This window comes from Amphiprion ocellaris, chromosome 22 (genome assembly GCF_022539595.1).
Source record: "Amphiprion ocellaris isolate individual 3 ecotype Okinawa chromosome 22, ASM2253959v1, whole genome shotgun sequence".
Classification (NCBI taxonomy): Eukaryota; Metazoa; Chordata; class Actinopteri; family Pomacentridae; genus Amphiprion; species Amphiprion ocellaris.
The window spans coordinates 27,236,898-27,251,897 of record NC_072787.1 but is presented as its reverse complement, the minus strand read 5'-3'; the positions used below and the strand labels follow the sequence as shown (position 1 = coordinate 27,251,897).

At 35.4% G+C, this 15,000-nt stretch overlaps 1 protein-coding gene across 2 annotated transcripts in view; it reads right to left on the bottom strand.

Annotated features, from left to right (window-relative positions):
• rreb1a (ras responsive element binding protein 1a) overlaps positions 1–15,000 on the bottom strand; it is a 76,956-nt gene that overhangs the window by 61,807 nt on the left and 149 nt on the right. The window contains exon 1 of one of the 2 annotated variants that reach the window (XM_055007305.1): positions 14,278–15,000. This exon is cut by the window's right edge and continues 149 nt beyond it. The gene's annotated coding sequence lies outside the window, so the exon portion shown is untranslated. Of the gene's footprint in view, positions 1–13,722; positions 13,882–14,277 lie in introns of those variants that run through there. The other variant, XM_055007306.1, reaches the window with a different exon arrangement.

Sequence of the window (15,000 nt, the reverse complement as noted above, 5' to 3'; positions counted from 1 at the left end):
CACACACACACACACACACACACACACACACAGAGCCACCTTCACCCCGTTCGCAGCAAATAAAGCCGTATTTACTGCGAGTCCGAAGTCCGAGCACCTCGACTGTGAAAGAATGTCCCAGTGGATGGAGGGTGAGGAGGAAGAGGAGGAAGAGGAGGGCATTTAGTGGGGGAGGAGGCGAGGAGATGAAAGGCTGGAGGAGGAGGAGGAGGAGGAGGAAGATGCTCGCAGAAGCTTATCTTGGGTTTTATGATTTTATGAAGCTGTCAAGCAGCGGCGTCGCATTTTTATTCTGAGAAGACTCAAATGCACTCAGCTAGCGTCCTGTTAGCTTAGCCTAGCACGACTTAGCTTAGCATGGCTTAGCTTAGCACAGAGGTTCCAACAGCATTAAATGTCCATGTATTTGCAGAAAAATCATAAAAAACGCTCCCTGTAGCTGCAGAAAATCACCACATTTTTAGGTTTTCTTCAGTATCATTTTATGTTTTATATATTTGTTTTACATATTACATTTTAGTGTCTGGAATGCAATTTTTCAGCACAAAATATCCCTGTTTTTAAACTTTTTGGTAATTTTTAAGGTTAAATCTTTGGAAACTGAAGTTGCAAAATGATTAAAAACAACAATTTTCTCAATGGAGCTTTTCATTAAAAGCTCTAATGGTTAAAATCTGAGTAAAAATGTAATATTTTTAACTGTAAAACTGTTTTTAAATTGATTTCATGCTGTAAAGTGGCCCCTTTTTTTCTTTTAAACATCATATTCTGATTGTTTAAGGGTAAATCTTTGGAAATTTGAGTGGCAAAATGACTAAAAAGTTTAAAAACATCTATTTTCATAATGGAGTTTTGCATTATAAGCAGAAAAGTTTTAATTTCTGCTCTGAGGAGTTAAACTCTGGGTGTTTTTTAACCGTAGTAAAGCTGTTTCTGCTCTGGTTCGGCCTTGAACTGCTCGGTTTGCTACAGAACGTTTACGTAACACTGCAGCTCTGGAGCCGATAAGATGAAACTCACTTTACAGGCGACTTTATGGCCTTTAAAGGTGCTTTTCTGACAAAATTCCCAGTAAAAATGTCAGATTTTTAAACATTTGGATCATTTTGCAACTGTAATTTCCAGAGATTTTATCTGTGTTGTCTATTTATGTTGAATAAAATGCACATTTGTCTTCAGATATCATCTCTTGGAGCAGGAAGGAAACCTGTTTGCATTTACAAAGTCATCGTTTTTAATAATTCAGATGATTTTAAAATATAATTTCCCAGTAAAAATGACAGATTTTTACACATTTGGATCATGTTACAACTTGAACTCCCAGAGATTTAACATATTTCATCTATTTGTGACAATTTTATGTTGAGTAAAATGTCTTTTTTGTCAGATTTTATCTCTTGGAGCAGGAGGGCAACGCTCTAGTGTCCAATACAGAACTCCATTCAGAAAACGATGGTTTTTGAGCATTTTACAACATCAATTCCCACTGATTTATGCTTAAAAATATCAAAAGTTGTCCTCAGCTTGTGACATTTAAATCAGTTGCTACCTTCAATACAGAATTATCCTTAAAAAAATAGTTTTTTGGTAAATCTTGGACTTTTTTTTTTTTTTTTTACAGCTTCTTAGACCTGGTGGGAAACTTTTCTAATGCAGAACTCCACTGAGAAAATGATGGTTTTTAAACATTTGGGTCATTTTACATCAATTCCCATTTATGCTTAAAAATATGAAAAGTTTCCCTCTGTTTAGAATATTTAGAACATCTGCTACCTTCAATACAGAATTCCATGAAAAAAAAAGTCTTTTTTTTTGGTAAATGTGGGACTTTTTACAACTTTTAGACCAGGAGAGAAACTTTTTTTTTGCGTCCTATAATGAACTCCTTTAAGAAAATTAGGCTTTTTAATCATTTTCAACAACAATTTTCCACTGATTTATGCTTAAAAACATTAAAAGCAAAACAGCTGCTATTTCCAATAAAGAATTCTGTTTAAAAATCAGGGTTTTTTTGTAAATCTGGGACTTTTTAGAATTTCTTACACCAGGACAGAAACTTTTCTGCTGCAGAACTCCATTGAGAAAACGATGGTTTTTGAACATTTTACAACATCAATTCCCACTGATTTATGCTTAAAAATATTAAAAGTTTCCCACAATTTGCAATATTTAGAACGGCTGCTACCTTAAAGACAGAAATCTGTTTAAAAATTATGGGGTTTTTTTGTAAATCTGGGACTTTCTAGAACTTCTTACACCAGGAGAGAAACTCTGATCCAGAACTCCACTGAGAAAACGATGGTTTTTCAAAACATGCGTCTCATTTGACAACTTTAAATAATTCTCAAAGCTGTCCTCAGATCTTTAACTACAAACATAAGAAAACATCCACATCTGACGAGCTTCAAACTTAACTTCAGACTGATGTCAACAAACAATCAGTTTTCTTCTTGTGCAGCGGCTCAGAGCAGCGAAGTCGAACACGACGGTGATACTGACTCGTCTAACTATAGCGAGCTGACGGCTAAATAAAGACGGTGGTCTGTGTGTGTGTGTGTGTGTGTGTGTGTGTGTGTGTGTGAGACCACAGAAACACACTCTGATGGGAGGAGACCCGTCATCGACACACTAAACTCTGTGTGTCCTACTTTAGTCCTATTCAGCCGACGTCTCGGATGACGCTCCTCTTCTTCTTCTTCTTCTTCTTCTCCTCGTTTCTGCGGTTCTCAGAAGCTCACAGTTATTGATCCATTTATCAGCTAAAAACTGATTGTTTACAAACAAAGAAACTCACTTGTCGCCCTTTAAGTCAGAAAACTTCGTGTGGAGTAAAAATTAAGTCTAGAATTAGGATAAATAATGTGAAGATGGTGAATAAAAAACTGGGTAAAGCAATTAAACTTTATTCAAACTAATTTATGTGATTTAAAGTGACTTAAAATAGATTTAGAGACAAAATAAGAGATGATGATTAAAGATAAATTCAATACAAGTAATAAAATGTTTTTGTCTATTTGAATTCTTAATATTTTCCTATTAAACACTAAATTTAACTCAAAATAATATTTATAAAAACATAAATTTTCTAAATTAATTCCACTTTACAGTCTTTTGGGGATTAAAAATAAAAATCAAACATGCGACTCAGAAACAGATTTAAACTGAATGAACCAACATAAAATGTGTGTATTAAGTTAATAAAATAAACAAATAATTGTGAATAAAAGCAATAAAATAAATTTTAAAAATGTAATGAAAGTTGGAAAAATGTTAAGAATTAAATTTGTAAATGTTCTTAATTTTTTTTTTTAAATTATTGCACTGATGGAGGAAAAGTCTCAGTATTTTAATGTATTTTTGCGTTTCAATCTCAAATGTAAAATATTAAATTAAGTCTTAAAATCCTTCAAATTTTATTAAAAATAATAGATTTCTGAACGGAGTCATGTTTCAGATGAAGAAAAGTTTCCTTCTGTTGTAAACTAACAGATTAATTAACAATAATGCTAATAACTATTATATAATGTTGTATTAAATATTCTAAATATCTTTACTCCAGTGCATTTATTTGGTCAGTTTACAGATTTAATTTAATTATACAAAAAACAATTAATAAATAAATTCCGAAAATGAAATTTTTATGATGACTATTCTTGTATTAAATTCATATTTGCCAAATATTTTCCAATTTCTATGTTAAATTTGTTTATTTTTTGGGACTTAAACACAAAAAGTAAAAAAACTGCAAATAAACAATGAAGAACCAGAACAGGAACTTAAAACTACAAACAGGAAGTGAATTCCTGCAGTTAAAACTACAAACAGGAAGTGAATTCCTGGGGTTGAAACTACAAACAGGAAGTGAATTCCTGGGGTTGAAACTACAAACAGGACGTGAGGCAGCGTCACCTTCCGATGACTCAGCTGTTCATCTTCTCTGAAGTGCTGAGTCAGCACCAACATGACGACACATGAAAAGACTCGAACACTCGTATGATCAAACGGCGACGTCACAAACTAAAGTCTGACTCAACAGAAGATCTTAAGACGAAACCCAATCGGTCTAAACCAGAGACCAGAGGATCAGTTTAAGGTCAATCTTCACGTTTCTTATTTATATCAGCGACTACTAAGAGACGACAAATCACAATAAGAAGATTCAAAGCAACTATAAAGAGATTGTTATTTAAAAAACAAAAAAAATACAACAAAAAGATCTAAAATCATAATAAAGACGCACAAAACGACAAAAAGAGATGCAAAACTACAATAAAGAGACACAAACCGACTACAATAGATATGAAAAACACCCAGGAAGATGAGAAACAACAACAAAAGACCAGAAACATCTAAAAAGATGCAAAACTACAACTAAAAACACCTAAGATGAGAAACTACAAAACAAAGAAGCAGACCGACTATAAAAATGACCAAAAACACCCAAGAAGATAAGAAACCACAACAAAACACCAAAACTACAACTAAGAGATGCAAACTGACGACAAAAGAGGTCAAAAACACCCAAGAAGATGAGAAACCACAACTAAAAGATGTAAAACTACAACCGAGTCCCAAAAATCGTCTAAAACAACGAGAAAAAGATCCTAAACTAGCAGAAAGTGAGTAAAACGAGGCCCCAAACTCCTCTGGAGAATCAAAGCAGCGACTGAACCACCAGATGTTGTTTCAAACCTCCAGAACTTCCTGTCTTTTATTGTGAAAGTGTGCAGCTGTAAGACGGGGGAGGAAGGTGTCGACCGTTTGGTTGCTGCTGGAGGTGAGACTTTCCCCTCATCCTCATCCTCATCCTCATCCTCATCCTCATCCTCATCCTCATCCTCTCCCACAGCAGGAAACCAGTCTGACGGTGAATCACACAATCTCCTTCATCATCATCAGGAAGTTCTCATCAGTTCCACCAAAATAAAACACCGTCCATCTCAAGATGTTTGTTTTTCAGACTCACAAATTCCAAATAATCACTTTAGAGCAGAAATCTGCTCCCAGACACTAAAACCCGGAGACTTCTGGACATTTTTTCACTGTTTGCTTCAAAAAAGACGATAGTTTTTTCCACCGACGCTTCACTGAGTCACACAAAACAACTCTGAAGTTTTCACTGTTTTCTGATGTTTAGAGACAAATATATATATATATTTTTTTTTTAAATGAATAAAATAAAAATTACTATTTTTAATAGTATTTATATCACTTTTTTATTTTTATAAATTAGTTACATACCAAAAATAAATAAGAAAAAAACAAGAAACTATAAAAGATAAAAATATTGTAATAATAAAAATAAATAAAAATCATCTATTTTTGTAATAGTTTTTCCATATTCTTTTACTTTTTGAAATTGGTTAAATATCAAAAATAAATAAAGATAACAATTAATATAATAATAATAACATACTTAATAAATAAAACAAATTATTTTTAATATTATCCATATTTTTTCCTTTTGAAATCAGTTAAATATCAAAAATAAATAAGAAAAAGTAAGAAGCTATAAAGAATACAATAAAAACAAAAAATAAAACTATTAATTATATATATATATTTAAATTATATGAAACAATTGAAAAACTACTGATTACATTTTCTCACATTTCTTGAATTAAATATATAATAAATAAAAAATATATAAAAAATCTATTATATATATATATACACACACACACACATATATATATTATTTATTATTTTTGTTATATATTTAATATAAAATACATAAAATGTTTTATACAAAGTATGATAAAATACAATAAAAACGTCATAAATATAAGTATTAAACATAATATTATTGAAATAAAGTACAAAAATTTGCAAATATATATTTTTTAATTAATTGACTGATTTATTTAAAAACTAAAAAAAGATGCAATCTAAAAAAAAATCCACATTAATCAAGAAAATAACTGAACTGCGGAAATGACAACAGAAAAGCAGAAAATCTTCTTTAAAAATCACTAAAATCTGCAATATTTAATCTATAGAAGTTTGATTTCTTTTTAATAGAATCTGTTTGTTTTTAAAATGTTTATTTTCGGTGAATTTTTAAACGAGATTCGCAGAATAAAACAATTTTAAGCTAAGATTTGGTTAATTTTCCCGACAGAACAGTGAGACACAGACGAGTAGTTCAAGGACCGTCGGAAAATAGAAAATATGAGGATTTTTTTCTGTTGCTACAGTTTCTGGTTCCGATGAAAGGTGGAATTTTAGTAGTGTGTGTCTGTGTGTGTCTGTGTGTGTGTTTGTGTGTATTGATGTAGTCTCAGAGGACGACAGTTTTTAATCAGCTGCTTCACTTCAGTCCTCGTGGACACAAAAGGTCCACTGAGACTCCCCATTAACACACACTGTTTACACACACACACACACACCCACACTAATTAACACACATTAGTGACGCTGATGTCGTTAACGAGGTGTCAGACGGAGGTTTTCAACCATCACTTCACTTTCTAAACTCTTAAAGTCGCTGTTTGTTTGTTTTCACTGTTTTCCTTCATATTTCATTTTATTTTGTTGATTTTTGTCTTAATTCTGCGAAGCATCAATAAAAACACAAACAGCGACACGTTTACAGACAGACATTTTCGGAAATTTAAAAGTAAAACAAAAATTCTTAATCATTTCTAGTGTTTTCTAATACATATTTGGAAAAACTTTTTAATTTTTAGAGCAAAAAATGTATTTTTCAGATTTATCTCGTCATTAAATACAAAAATCAAGTTGATGATTTAAGTACATATGCAAAAAGTTAATATTTTATTGCTATATTTAATTTAGAATTTGTTAAAAAACATTTACTTCTATTTTAGAAGAGATTTTTTACCGAAAAATATTAATATAAATAATAATTTGAAAATGTAATATTTAAAAAAAGAGACAAATCTTAATATTTAATTTAAATATTTAACAATTATTTGTTTTTATATTATTATAATAACTAATTTAATCCATATTTAATGACGTCTTTATTTAATATTATCATTTTAAAAAATAGAATTTAGTTTATTATTCATATTTTATTTATTTTATAATAAAAATGAAATAAATATAATATATATATGTGCACTTAAGGTAATTAAATATAAAAAATATATTTAATCATATACGGTTTATTTTTGTCATTATTTTAACTGATAATTTAACAGAAAATTTTGTGAAAAGTGTGAAATAATTCAACAACAATTATGCAAAATATTCCTCAGAAATTTGAAAATAAATTTTACTATATTATTCCCTCAAACCAGTGTGTCAACTGAGATTATTTTTATTTATTTATCAGACAATAAATAAAATTATTTCAAATATATATTTCTTCCTATAGTGACCCAGTTTGGATGTCAAAATAATAATAATAATAAATCATTTTAAAAATGTAAATAAAATAAATATTTTCCCTGCAGAAGAGAGAACAGACACTGACTGATCACACCAATAACTAATCAATCGATCAATAAGACCAAAGTGAAGCTGTTGGAGGGAACTGAAGTCAGTCGGTCGGTTTCTCTCCACCTGTTCATGTCTTTACACGACTGTTACTGCAGGCTGTGTGTGTGTGTGTGTGTGTGTGTGTGTGTGTGTGTGGGTGTGTGTGTGTGTGTGTGTGTGTGTGTGTGCGTGTGTGTGTGTGTGTGTGTGTGTGTGAGAACACAACATGTTCTTTGTGTGAACACAAACATCATCCACTACATCATCGACCGTCAGCATTTTAAAAAACCTGAAGAAACACAGAGACGAGAGGAGAAGGAGGAGGAGGAGGAGCAGAAGATGGAGAGGAAGTAGGAGGACAAAAAAGATAAATTAGAAACACAAAAAGAAGATGAAGGATAAAATGAAGGAGAAGAAGAAAAGATGAAGAAGAAACTCCTCCTCCTCCTCGTTGAACTCAGCTGGAGGAGAGGAGCTGCTGTCGCCGGCAGCTCGGCCTCAGTGTAGAATTTCGTAATGGAATGCTAACTGCTCATCCGGATCTCTCCTCCTCCTCCTGCTGCTGATGAAGAGGAGGACCAATCACAGCCAGCTCTCATCACAAAGACACCAAAACTGCTCAGAAATGTCCCCAAAACGTGAAAAAAAACTGCACTTTAGAGCCACCAAACCACCAGAAAGTCTGCTGGAGCAAAATAATTGACAAAAACCACCAAAAAAACACTCATCAGGCCACAAAAACACCCTGAAGGTGGAAAAAACCTGAAGGAAAGTCACTATAAACCTGCTACAGATGCACCGAAATGAGTAAAAGTAGAAAAAACAGACTTTAAACTGCAGAAATACAGTTTATCCTGCAGCATGTTGGTAGATTTCAGGTAAAAACACAAATAAATGCAAAGAACCTAAAAAAGGCACAAAAAGGAACATAAAGCGCAAAAAAGTCACATTAAACTGCACCAAAGTGACATTAAATCCAGTTTTGATGCAGAAATTGAGCTACAGATGCATAAAAGGGAATCCTGAAGGGGTAAAAGTATAAAAAACTGATTTTAAGCTGCAGTATGTTGGTAGATTTCTGTCTAAAATGCACCTAAATGAACACAAATAACCCAAAATAAGCAAAACGCGTACATTAAGTTGAGCTAAAAGGACCATAAAATGCAATAAAGTTAAATTAAACAGTTTTTAATGCACCTTTATGGAGAAATAATTCAATTTTGAAGTATAAATTCAGCTACAGATGCATAAATATTGTAAATTAACGCAAAAAAGCAAAAAAGGAACCATAAAGTAAAATAAAGTCACATTAAACTGGTTTTTAATGCACCTTTACGCAGTTTTGATGCAGAAATTGAGCTACAGATGCATTAAAGTGACTCCTAAAGGGGTAAAAGTATAAAAAACAGACTTAATGCTGCTTAAATACAGTTTATCCTGCAGCTTGTCTGTAATTTTTTGGCTAAAATACATCGAAATTACCATAAAAAAAGCACAAACCAAGCAAAAAAAGGACCACAGAGTGTGATAAAGTCACATTAAACTGATCTTTAATGAACTTTTAAGCAGAATAAAGTGTTTTAAAGCATAAATGAAGCTACAGATGCAGAAATGTGGCTCCACAGCAGGTAAAAGTGAGAAAAACTGCTTTAAATCTACTTAAATTAAAGCATAAAAACACAATAAACTGAGCTCTAAAGCCAGAATAACAACCAGAACAGCAGAACTCTAAAAGCATCCTGAAGAAGCAGCATGAAGCCATAGAATAAACAAATAAAACATATAATCATCTGCTGCTGCTGCTAAGAACTTTATTTCTACTGACAGAATGAACCTGAAACTATCAAAAAACACATTAAGAGGAGATAGAGGAATAAATCTGTCTAAAAGTTGGATTTAATGGGTTTTATGTGGAATAAATCCAGTTTGGAGGCAGAAATTCACAATAAACGTTCTAAAAATGCAGCAAAATGTTCTGAAAGAACAAGACAGACATGCAGGAGAACAGAGAAGGAAAATATGAGACTACAGGGGGTGAAAATAAGTCAACGGTGAGGAAAATTAGACTACAGTGAGTGAAAATGAAGAAATACGAGGCCATAAAGAGGAAATATGAAACTACAGTAGCAAAAAATAAGGACATAATGAGTGAAAAGGGAGGGAAAATTAGCCAACAGTGAGTAAAATAAAACCACAGTGAGTTAAAATGAAATTACAATGAGGAAAAATAGCCAACAGTGAAGGAAAAACAAGGAAAATGAGGCCACAACATGGAAATATGAAAGTACAGTAAAGAAAAATAAGGACAAAGAGGGGAAATGAGCCTACAGTGAAGAAACACAAAACTAGTGAAGGAAAATGAAGCCACAGTGAGTAAAAATGAGACTACGGTGAATGAAAATGAGACTTCAGTGAACACAAACAATGCCAAAGGGAGGAAAAATAGCCAACAGTGAAGATAAATGAAGCCATGGTGAGTAAAAATGAGAGTACAGTATGAAAATATGAAACTACAGTGAGGAGAAACTTGGTCACAGTGAGGAAATATGAAGAAAAATTAGTAAAAATTAAACTACAGTGAGGAAATATTCAGTTACAGTCAGGAAAAGGAGGCCACAGTGCATGAAAATGACAGTATAGTGAACAAAAACAAGGCAAAAAGGAGGAAAATTAGCCAAGAAGTGAAGAAAAATGAAGCCGAGGTGAGTGAAAATGAGGCTCCAGTGAAGAAAAACAAGACCAAAGGAAGGAAAATGAGACTTTAATGTGTTTATATGAAGCTAAGGTGATGAAAAGTGAAGCTAAAACACTTTAGTAATACACTCACTATTAACTCCAATAAACGCTCTTTAAAGCAACTTTAACTCATTCCTGGATCATAACATGAGTTAGAGTCCGCTGAGGAAAGACACTGAGGAGGTTTATTGATTATTGATCGGTTTGTTGACGTGTAAACGGCTAAGATGGAGGTTTGGTGCTTCAGATGGAGGCTAAAGGAGGCTCACACACGGACTCAGGAGGCCTCAGCCCGGTCAATCATTCACCGGTAACAGCCTCCCGGTGCACCGGAACACACCTCAGTGGACTTTTCTGGGTTTTTTTCTTGTTTTAACGGCAGCATCTTCCGCCGACGGAAAAAAAACACACCGACGGCGAAGCTAGCGGCTAAGCTAACTGCTAGAAAAGTTGTCAAAGTCGACGTTTAACGGCCGGAGGGGGATTAAAAACGGAGGAAAGTGTAGAGTTAACGATTAAAATGGAAGTTAAAGATGTCGAGGGAGAGAAACGGAGGAGGAAGAGGAGGAGGAGGAAGAGGAGGAAGGAGGAGGAGGTGGATGCAACAGGCGTCACGTCGATGCTGCTGCTGCCGGAGACGGAGGGGGGAAAAAGTCGGAAAACTGCGGCGAAAAGTGTCCGAACGGCGGCTAAAAGCGGCCCGGACGGAGCGGCTCGGTGCTGCGGGCCTCCGCGGCTCCGCCACCCGCCGCTCCGTTAACGAGCCGCGGCCGTTTGGCTGCTAAAACCCCCCGGACAAGGTCACCGCGGCGGCGTCCAGCTCGCGGCAGTTAGCACGGATGCTAACGGAAGCGAGGGCCGTTGTCCTTTCAAAATAAAACAAGCCTTCCCCCTCCTCAGCTTAACTTCTCACCGAAATGCGCGTTAATGAACCTGTGTAGGCAGAAATTGTCATCTACTTCAAATTAAACAAGATTTCTAACATTTAAAGTGGATTTGTGTCCAAAATACACCAAAATTAATGCAGAAGGCCTCAAAACAAGCACAAAACACGCATTAAAGCTGAGCTACAAGCAAAAAGAAGCTTCTAAAACATGATAAAGATGCTCCATAAAGCCCCGTAGTTCAGACTTATGCTGCTGTAGACTTACAAATACAATATAATACCCTTAAAATAATGCAAAGAACCCAAGACTAGCAAAAAAAACACATGAAGTCGAGCTAAACGGGTTATTGTTGCAGGAAAGCTTCTAAAACATGATAAAGATGGACCATAAAGCTGTTACAGACTGATAAAGACACTAATAAATACAATTTAATACACTTACATTAACAGAAAGAACCCAAAACAAGCAAAAAAACACACATTCAGTCGAGCTGAAGGCATCATAAAGTGAAAAGAAGCTTTTAAAACCTGATAAAGATTCTCCTTAAAGCCCCGTGGGTCAGATTTGAGCTGCGACGAGTCACTAATATATACAATATATGACACTTTAACTAACAAAAGACAGCAAAACCAGCAAAACGTGAACATCCGGTTGAGTTAAAGGGGTCATAAAGCAAGAAGAAGCTTGTAAAAGCCGATTAAGATGCACACAGAGTCGATGTAACGACGGAAACTCAACATAAAAGCACAAAAACGTCATTGTAAGTGATGAAATATAGAAAAATACAGCAAAAACACGCGTGGAGTTTAGATTCTGCCCCTGCAGACTCATAAAACCTCTAAAAAAAACAACATAATCCACTTAAACAGGAAGAACCCAAAACTAGCAAAAAACACGAATAAACAGAAAAAAGCTTCAAAAACAGGATAAAGACGCATCATGAAGCCATAACGTCCATAAATTAAGAGGAATAATGGAAATCAGCATAAATTCAGGACATTTAAGTAGGAATAAGTCACTAGAAACCTTCTACAGATGAATAAAAGTGAAAAACATGTTTATCTGCAGTCTGTTGGTAGATTTCTGCTTCTAAAGTGCTTAAATTCATGCAAAAGTACAAAAAACACACATTAACTGGAGATAAAGTGGAATAAAAGTCACATTTGATGCACTTCTGAAGCGTAAATTCACAAGAAACGCAAGAGAGATTCTCTGAACTCGTCGTTTCAGCCCAAAACAGAAATTTTTATGGAATTTGCAGAAAATGAAGCGTCGAGGAGTTTTGGTTCAAAAGAAGCAAAACTATTACAGATTCTTACTGAGAAATGCAGCAAAAAACACATTAATTAGAGAAACAAAGTCGCCTCAATGGCACCGGATCTCCATCAAACTCACATTTAGAGGAAATTAAAGCATGATGGAGGCGAAACTCACAAAAACAGCAAGTTTCTGCACAAATATTAGAAACAAAACATAAAAACCTGTAACTAAAGCAGCTTTAAATCACCGTTACATGTTCTAAAGTCATTAAATTGAATAAAATGACAATAAAAATTCTTAAAGTGAAGTAAAATCACAAACTTTGTGATTTAAATCAGTTTAAATTCATCATAACAGCATTGAAATCAATAAAAGAACTAAATATCTCCAATAAATCTCTTCATCAGCAGCTATTTTCATGATTGATTCATCAGTTTGAGTCATTTTTTAAGAGAATAAAAGTCTAAATGTTAAGATTTTGAGGTTTTTAATGATTGAAAACTTAATATTCTGCTCTTCTTTAACCAAACGATGAATTAATTCAGTGAGAAAATGATGATTATTGGTGATTATAGTGGCAAAAGCTGCAGCTGCATCAATTAATCGATTGTTTTTCTACTATTTTATCGATCAATTTGATTTTTATAGAAAAAAAGTCTAAATTCTGGCTTTTATTGATGCTAAACTTGATATTTTTAGACTTTTCCTGACATTTATTGATCTGATTGATCAGTGTTCAGCTCTATTGATCAGTTTGGAGGATTTTTAGACAAAAAGTCTCAAATCTCTCAGTGCAGATTCTTAAAATATGAATATTTGGTATTTTTATTCCTCATTTGTGATGCTAAACTGAACTTTTCTGACATTTAGTCATCAAACTGGAACTTTAAATACTCATCAGCTGCAGGCAGGAAGTTCAGATGTTTCACTGTTAACGCATAAAACATCCAAATAATCACCAAGATCTTATCTATAATGTTAAAAAATCAGCTTTAGTACACAAAAGGCTGAAGCTGCATCAATTAATTGACTGATTTTGCAACTATTTAGATGACTGTGTGATTTTTAAAATAAAAAGTCTGATTTTTTCTCGTTGTGGCTCAATAAATCTAAATATTTTGTGTTTTCTTGACCAAAAAATCTTTTTCCAAACTCACCAAGTGACAAAACCTGTTAATATGATGTGAAAATGACATAAAAGGCTGTAGATGCATCATTTATTGATTGATTCTAAACTATTTTGATGATTAGTTGTGCGATTTTTGTGTTTTTTTTTTTACTTTTAATGTACTAAACAACTATTTTACAAAGTCACCAAGTGACAAAGCATTTAAGAACCACACCGAACATCCAAACAGTCCCTCAGATCTGCTGTCTAACGTTAAAAAGTCACCTTCAGAGCTGCATCTCCTCTCCAGCGGCTCTCTCCATCTCGCTGCGCAGCAACAGGTGGTTTTATTGTGAAAGGGCGCGGCCGGGGCGGCGGGGCTCTGTGCCGGTAGCTTGCCCGGTAGCTTCACACATGGCCACTAGCAGCGAGGCTCCGACCAAAGTGCACCCGAGATATGGATGCTCGACTCCGGCGGCGAGCAGACTTTGAACCCCCCTCTCCCTCCCTCCCTCCCTCCCCTCCGGCCCCCCCGCCCTCCCCGCGGGGGCAACAACTCACCCCACCAAAACTGCCCTCTCGGGGGGTAAAAGTTGCACTAAAAAGTGGACAAAAACACACAACACGAGAGCGACGCGCAGCAGGCGGATAATTAGCCCGAAGTGAATGAGGAAGAGGCTGAATTCCACCGCTTGGATGCGCATCAAACTAGGAAGCAAAAACGAGGAGAAGTTTCAGCCCAGAAATAGATTTTAAAAAACACCCGCAAAGGGCACAACGTTTGTGCGCAAACATCGACGGAAGAGACAGAAGAAAGGAAGAAAAAGACGCAGAACTTACGCTTCACTTTGTTGGGGTTGGGCTGCTTGCGCCGAGACATCGTGGCGAGGAGGATGATGATGATGAGGGTGGTGGTGCTGGTGGGGGCGACGGTGGTGATGAAGATGAAGATGAGGATGGTGGATGGCAAAAGGAGATTTAAAAAAAAAGGGGGGGAGAGAGAGAAGCCGCAAACTCGCTCCGGAGAGGAGAGGAATCAAAATGGCGTTTCCGAAGGGATGTGCAAACTTGGACAAACTTTACTCCGGCTTCTCCTCCCCTCCTCCTCCCTCCTCTCTCTCCTCCCTCCTCCTCCTCCTCCTCTCTGCGGCTCTTCCTCTCTTCTTCTTCCTCCTCTCTTCCTCTTGAAAAAAAGTCGAGGAAAGCTTCCGTCCGGAGGGGAAAAATAAAAAAAGCGACAATTTCAAGATGTGTGTTTGCGTCTTTTTTCTGTCGCGCTCCGTCCCCCCTCCGGTTCTGTCTCTCTCTCTCTGTCTCGGTGTCTCTCTCCCTCTAAACCTGATAAGTAAAGCTCATCACGTGTTGTCTCTCCAGTCTCCAAGGGGACGTGGCCACCAAGCATCTCTGTCTTTACGCACGGACACGCGTTCCTCCTCCTGCGCTTTTACGCAGCAGCATCCCGCTCCGCCGCCGCCTCCAACCCGACGATCCGCACAGTTTACGCATTTATCCACAACTTTTACACACAAAACATGCACTTTAACCCCACGCCGCTCTCATATT